We start from the raw sequence: 7,277 nt of genomic DNA, 5'->3' as shown, positions 1-7,277 counted from the left end.
TGTCGTTTTAAGTCTTTGGGCACCTCATTAAAATCTATTTTCAGCTCCAACAGTGCTGTATTTATAGGAACAATCTAAAACAAAGATGTTACATGTATTCCATTTGAAACCTGTCTAACAATGGAAAAGTGTCGAGTCAGATGACGTAATGATTAGTTGACCAGTTAAGGCCACATTATTTGTGATGTAGTTGTCACAGTCTTGACCAAGTTTGACAGAACTTTTTAAGAAAACAGCCAAAACGGGAAAAACGTGCCTGACTAAAGCGCGGCTGTTGTAAAATAAGGATTCTACAGTCACATGTCAATTTAAAAGATAAAAGACGACATGAAATAAAATTTAACACCAGATTAGTGGTCCTGAATACCAAATCTTGTTTGGAAAAGAAGCCTAAGGGATTCTTTTCTGTCCTGGTGGATTATTTTACATTAAGACAGACTGATTTGGTGGCAAAAAAAGGAAAATAAATACTATGATAACTTGTTTCAAATATATTTTAATCCAGAAGTCAATGGTCAATAATTCCCTGAAAGATATTTTAGAACACATGTCAGTGTTTCTATGACTCCCCACAGAGAAGAAAACTGCAGTTTGTTCAGCTTTTCTTGATGCCAGATCGACAATTTCCTATAATCCGTTTCCGCACAAGACCTTTTACAGGTCATTGAAACTCATGAGTCGATGTGTGGTCACATACCTCTATAAAACTTAGCAAAACATTGCTATTGACCTAAAATTCACATTTTATTAATGGTATACCATCAAAGGACCCTTCAGCAGTTCAGAGACAAGAAACACTTGTTTAACCAAACTGTGATCTCTGGCTGTCAAAGGACTGTTTTACTTTGCAGCAGTGAACTGATCAGGTAAATTTAAGACCATTTTCCATTTGTGTCATTGGTGGAGGCTCCATTTTTGTAACTCTTGTGTGTGTGTGTGTGTGGGGGGGGGGGGGGGGGGGGGTAGAATCATTAAACGCATGGGCAGAATAAATGAATAGAGTGAGACTGTAAGGTAGGGATCAGGTGTTCCTCCCACCTTGAGCGTCGAGGCTGAAGCAGAGGAGCTGCAGGCTCCTCCGCCTCAGTGAGGAGCAGACTGAGTCCGGATCCCTCTGACAGCAGCAGACGGCTCCTCCCCGCTCCTCACCCGTCTGCCACGCAAACTCAGCATCCACATCTCCACGCGCGCGCGCGCAGGCTGCTGTGCGGGAGCGGGCGCCGGAGCTCAGCTGCGTGCTGCGATTGAGGAGGACCTGGCTGCTCCTGCTGCTGTCGGCGTAAGACGGATCCGTGATGAGAGGGAGGAGAGGCGGCCGCCTCCCGTCTGTGTGGACCGGGGACGAGCGGGACATCAGCCTCCGCATCCTGCGCTCCTGAGATCGAGCCCAGCCTTCCGCGGAGGTAACCCCCTCTTTGACTCTCCAGCAAACTTGCTTTATGCAAATCAGGAAATCTTCTGTTTGGAATTTGCAGGCTGTGTTTTATCAAAAATTCATTTGTCGCCTCGCAGTGAGCTGAATGTGTCTGGAAACGGAACCAGATCTCCCCTTTCAACAATGCAAATTGTGGGATATTTAATATTTTTAAACAAACTGCTACATCCAGCAGGTTGTGAGGAATGAGAAAGTTGTTGAAGATAGATAGACGGAGGAATGTCCCTGTCAGGAAGCAGCACTGCTCAAGTCACCTGGCAGGCTGGACCAGACAAGAGCAGCTGATGATAATTGCCACTCTCCTGATCTGTGGAGCAAAGCCTTGATGTGGAGTTGCCCTGCACCCCCCGCAGCACCGCCTCTCCTTTATCTGCCACCAGATCAGTGAGATTCCAGCATCATGGCATGCAAATTGCCACAGGCTGTGCAGTTCACCTTTGATTAGAAGCACGTGGGTGTTGGCTTATGTGAGCTTCAGCTTTCAGCTGCACAATTCTCAAAGGCTTTGGCTGGTATTTGGTGAAATAGGTTCTGTAATGAAATTCAAATGAAACACAAGTTGCTGTTTGCAGGCTGTAGCAGGAAAAAGGGTTAAAAGTAGCCTTTAATTGGTTTGAGGTTTAAATCGGTCCATTTTTCGAAGCCTTTAGTCATGAAGTCGTTCAGCTGGAGGTGACCTGGTCCATGGGGATCTAACACTTTAGGAGACCATCATTAGCAATAAGACAGTCCTCTGAGATACCTCTAACATGGTTTGACTTGTTGCAATGACAACAAATACAATTCTATCAGATTTCCAACAGCATTTCATGGGAAAAAAATATGTAGGCGTGTCTTTGTTGACAGAATGTGTAATTATATGTAAGACAATGGTCCCTCTTTGTCAATGGACATTCTGACAACAAAAAAAGCCAATTGAAGAGTTTTATCTAACAGGATGACAGCCAGTTGGATGCTGAGCGAAGAGCCTAAGTGCCTACAAGTCTAGCTGTAAGTACAGTGGTGGATCTGAGGAGGTTTAGGATTCCTAAATCCTGAGAGAAAGCTTGAGGTGTTTCTTTGATGTACAGCTGCACAAACGCACCAATGTCAGTGTAGTTTACGCAACAATGTGAGAAGAGTTTCATGTGATGCAGGACAGAGAGAAGAACATGTGTGTGTGTGTGTGGGGTGTGTGTGTACCAGTTCCTGTTAGGTTTGTGTTCGATGGAGTTTGACTTCACTTGCATAAAAAGAGGAGGAGAAAGAAGAGCCATAAAACAAAAGAGCAATTTCTCACACGCAAAAAAGAAAGGCAGAAGAAAATGGCCTTGCTCTGAGACGAGGATGGGTTTTTCTCATTTAAACGAATAAGAACAATTACATGAGACATTTAAGAAATTTGTAAAAAGAAAATTGACTGCTAGTTTTCAGATTTCTCGGGTTGGAAGGTTGTGCTTTGTTTACCTCCTGAGATTTCTATGAGGAAACCAGCATGATGGGTAAAATTTATTCAGTCTTATTAATTTGTTGGTTGACAATAATGAACTGAGTATGAATCTGACTATCTGCGGTGATGTAAAACTACTAATGAAAATGTTAGAAAAAGAAAAATGTGCAGACGCATGGACTCTGGGATCTGGTCTGTTTTTACTCATGTGTTGTTGCGTGTCTTATTCTTCCTAAAATACAGAGAGGCTGAAAATTGGACAGCTCACAGTTTTTCTCAAAGGGAGTTGAGAAAAGTTTGAGTAGCATTAGGCAATTTAACTATTGTTGCAGACTTGGAAAAAGAAATAGCAAATACTTTTTGATTTTGTGGAAACAGATAAATCAGCTTAAACGCCTCTTTTAACTGCAACAACCAGGCATTCAGCAAAAATTGCAACACCACAAAGAAGTCAAGCTTTATTTGCAATAACTCTCAACATTGTTCAGTTTTAACAAATTAAATACAAAACAAAATATCATAATTATGTTGAGGCACAGGATCACTCCACTTCTGGCTCAAAAGCTATAGTGCTGTGATGATTCACCAAGCTGTGCGGCTTCGTAGATTACCAGTCGGATGACATTTTGACAGATTTTTGAGCGCCGTCTTTCACAGAATTACAGTTTAAGGTCAGTAAGAACATCCACGGTCTATAAGATCCACCAGATTATAAGGCGCTCTGACGATTAAAAAAAAAAAGGATTTGCGATCTCCAAAAATTATATCAATTTTACCCTGCATGGACTGATCCATTTCCACAATACTTAGATTTGTATGATAAAATGGACTATGAATAAGCACCGGGGTTGCAGTCTTCCTTTGGTAACATGAATTTGGGTTGATGTTACTTGTCCTAAAACCAATGTTTTTTGGCCTAAATTGTGAAAAAAAATTTAAAACCCAAAGCTCCTCCTAAGAGCAATTTAAACTCAGAAGCGGGACAGATGTTGCACTCAAGGCTTCGAAACATCCTTTTCGTTACAGATTTAGTCAAGTGCTTTTTTTCACACATGAATAACTATTGTGATAATTTTCAAGCATTTGAAGTAAGCGCGGAGAACTTTGTGAGGTGCATCTTGACCAAAGAAGACAAACGTTTAGTTTTTTATTTGCACATTCACTTCTTTTCTTTACTTCTGGCAATCACAGTAGCATTTTTCTGTAAAATCAACATTCTGTACGGTGCTGCTTTGTGAGGACATCTCATGATTTCTGGCTTTTAACTTCTCATGAAGTAGGAAAAGTGCTGCTACGCAAGACTTGCTGTTTAAAGGCCTGCATGCAAAAACAAACTTCTCATCTGTTAATAGAATTGAACCACCCTTAAAGATCCACTCTGATCACCGTCTGATCTATTTTCAAAGTGGTCCCAGTGGTCTTTTCAATAAGACGATGCCGTTCTTTTTAATAAGACGATGCCGTTCTTAGACAACGTTTAAAACCCTGTGTCGTTTTCTAGGACAAAGTTTCTGCAGAACAGCAGTAGTTCGTTTGTGGGCAGGACCATTGGCACCTAGAAACCCAATCCCCCCTTCCTCTCCCCGTTCCTGAGAGCTCTCTGTTTACACGCTGTCCTGCTAGCTTACACCCCCTTGAAACCTCAACCTAACATTACTGATGCAACGAAAATGGTGACTAATGTCGGAGCTATCCAGCCGGACAGTTCTGATCCAGATTCCAGGTCAGACCAGGAAAACAAAGACGTTCATGGATCTATTGGTCTGCAGGTGGATGATCAGAATGGAGTTGAGTGCAAAAGACAGACTTTTAATTGTGACACCCTGGCATAATAAGACTACTTTTTTGGTCTGAACTGCGATTTGTTTTTAGCTGAATAAAACTAAAAAATAACTTTTCCCTGCCCTGCCACCTCGAAGTTAGATTTGACATCCACACAAGGTATAAAGTCCATTCACATATATATATGGGTAAATATTAACTTACTATGATAATTATAATAATAAAATTAATAATCATCATCAATTTTATTAATTTGGTGCCTTTTTTCGAACCCAAGGTCGCTGTACAAAATAGTGACAGTGAAACAAACAATAAAACAGCAGTGAAATGTACAATACAATATGCACAAATAGGACAAGGATGTCAAGTTTTGGGGTAAAATATACAAGTTGGAAAAGGTGGGTTTTTAGTTTCTTGGAGAATTGTGGTAGAGAGCCAATGTTTCAAGGTCAGGGGGTAGTGAATTCCAAAGCCAGAGGGCAGTGAGACTAAAGGAGACCATTCTGGTTTTGAGTGGAGTATGGATATCCAGGATGCTGTGGAGCTTGTTGTTATAATGTAAAACAAGTTAATCAGGAGGAGAAAGATTGTCAATACTGGGGAGGTTATTGATTTGAGAGGAGAGGTCATCCAGGTTGATATTGTTGATTTTAGGCGAGGTTTTGCTCCGTGGGGGGGGGTGGGGGGGTGGGGGGGGTTCCAGTGGATGAATTGTCGACACTAAATATTACTAGAGCATGGTCCAAAAGAGGAATGGGATCGGCTTTGCAGGCATCTGGCAAGACCCCTGAGCATCAGGCAAGGTCTAAGATATGTCCTTTGGTGTGGGTGGGAATGATGATATGTTGGTAAAAAAATAAAAATAAATAAACTGTCCAGAGAGGATACAAAGGTTTGGTAGTGGAGTTATTTGTTGTGTCCATGTGGATATTAAAGTCACCTAAAAGCATTATGCTTGTTGAGAGTAAGGAAAAGTGTGTCAAAAAGTCAGAAAACGCAGAGATAAACTACTTATTAGGTTTAGGTGGGCGATGGATGGTGGCAGTGAGAGTTGGAGTTGATCCAGAGAACTCACAGACAGAAGATTCAACAGATCCAAACACAAGAGTAGTCACAGGCGCTATCCTCCAGTTCTCGCAATACACCATTGCGAGACCGCCGCCGCGACCAGAGTCATGTGGTTTGGCAATGTAAACAAACCCGGTGGAGTAGCATCATTGAGTAGAGTAAAATCCTGAGGTTGTTGCCATGTTTCAGTTAAGCACATTAAAATACTCACGATTAACGAAGAAATCTTGCACAAGATCCCCTTTGGTAGTGAGAGACGAATGTTCAAGAGACCGAAGTTGCCAGTCATGTTAGGTAGGTTGTTAGCCGTGTTGTTAGTCGAGCGGTTTAGGACACTGTGGTCAGCATGGTGACCGGAGTTCTTTGGTGGACGGTGAGCAGAGGACCAGAGTGATTTGATGGGGTTGGTGTCGTCATACTGGAAGTTCAGACGCGATCTTTGATGAGTGTATCTCGGCGGGACACTTATAACATGTCCAGATGCTGAAGTAAAACTAACGGCGGTGGGACGGGTGGAGAGTTCTGGAACTTAGACAATTCGACGGCCGAGTATTGGAGCAGTGCTGACGAAAATTGCTGCACAAGCGACAGAATAATCTAGGCGAGTATAATCCACAAAGATCAATCCACATTGTTGGTAGTTGAGAGAGTTTTAGCACTGTCCAGGGAGCAGCGGCTGCCAAGCGCTCCAGCGTTCAACCCGGAATCAAATCACACTTTTTATTGGTACTTAATTCATACTTCCATTGCAAACATGTAGAAGAATTAGAAAATAGCTTTGTGAAAGAAAGCTTAAAGGGAAGTGCTCTAACTGTCCTTAAATGCTTTCATTGTAAAACATATGGTTATGATGAGAATCAAAAGTACTTTTTGTGCTTAAACTTGAGTAAAAACATATGTCAATGGGGCCCTCTAGTGCAGAGTAATAAAAGGGAGTGGTTTTGTCTTGTTTCCATAGCGACACGGTTTATAAAGACCACCAGATATCATCATTCCCGTGCACCCATCTAATAGAAGCTGTCAGCTGCCATGTGCTTGATTATTGACTTTGATCCTAGCTAATGATTGTTCTGCTCCCTTCAGAATGTGAGGACTTAATCCTGGTGCTTGCAGCTTGGCTGCTGTGTGCAGGACTTCAAAACGAAGCTATGCAGTTCCACCGCTTTCCAGTCCAGCCGAATGTTTACAGCACTGAGAAGAAGTGGCCAAAACACAATCACGTATCCAGCATTGTGATGGTAATGTCAGAGTTGGATCCACTGTCTGCTTCCCCCGTGGACTGATTACTGATCAAGCTAGCATTTCATTTCGGACCCACGGGAGGAAATTTTAGGATTAGTAACTTCATGCTTATTGCCTTCATAACTCTCTGGCTTTCACATCCTGTGGAAGCCATTGTTACTGTAAGTAGCCTGGCAACTGAGCGTACAAGAAAGCTCAAATTCTCCCAAGTCTTCAGAGGTACAGAGAGAATGTTTCCACTTTAGAGTGTCCTCCTTTAGTTCATGTTCTTTTATGATATGAAAATGACCAGATCAGAAAGGGTTATGATGCTCACTGCCA

The 7,277-nt window shown here is 42.1% G+C and overlaps 1 protein-coding gene across 1 annotated transcript in view; it reads left to right on the top strand.

Moving 5' to 3' along the window:
• The first annotated feature begins 1,001 nt into the window (after positions 1-1,001).
• hs3st1l1 (heparan sulfate (glucosamine) 3-O-sulfotransferase 1-like1) overlaps positions 1,002-7,277 on the top strand; it is a 40,621-nt gene continuing 34,345 nt past the window's right edge. Inside the window, exon 1 of the mRNA XM_004076867.5 lies at positions 1,002-1,403. The gene's annotated coding sequence lies outside the window, so the exon portion shown is untranslated. The remainder of the gene's footprint in view (positions 1,404-7,277) is intronic.

This window comes from Oryzias latipes, chromosome 15, assembly GCF_053564925.1.
Source record: "Oryzias latipes strain Hd-rR chromosome 15, Olatipes_Hd-rR_3.1".
Lineage (NCBI taxonomy): Eukaryota > Metazoa > Chordata > Actinopteri > Beloniformes > Adrianichthyidae > Oryzias > Oryzias latipes.
The sequence above is the reverse complement of the archived record's forward strand: the minus strand, read 5'-3'. Positions and strand labels throughout refer to the sequence as shown.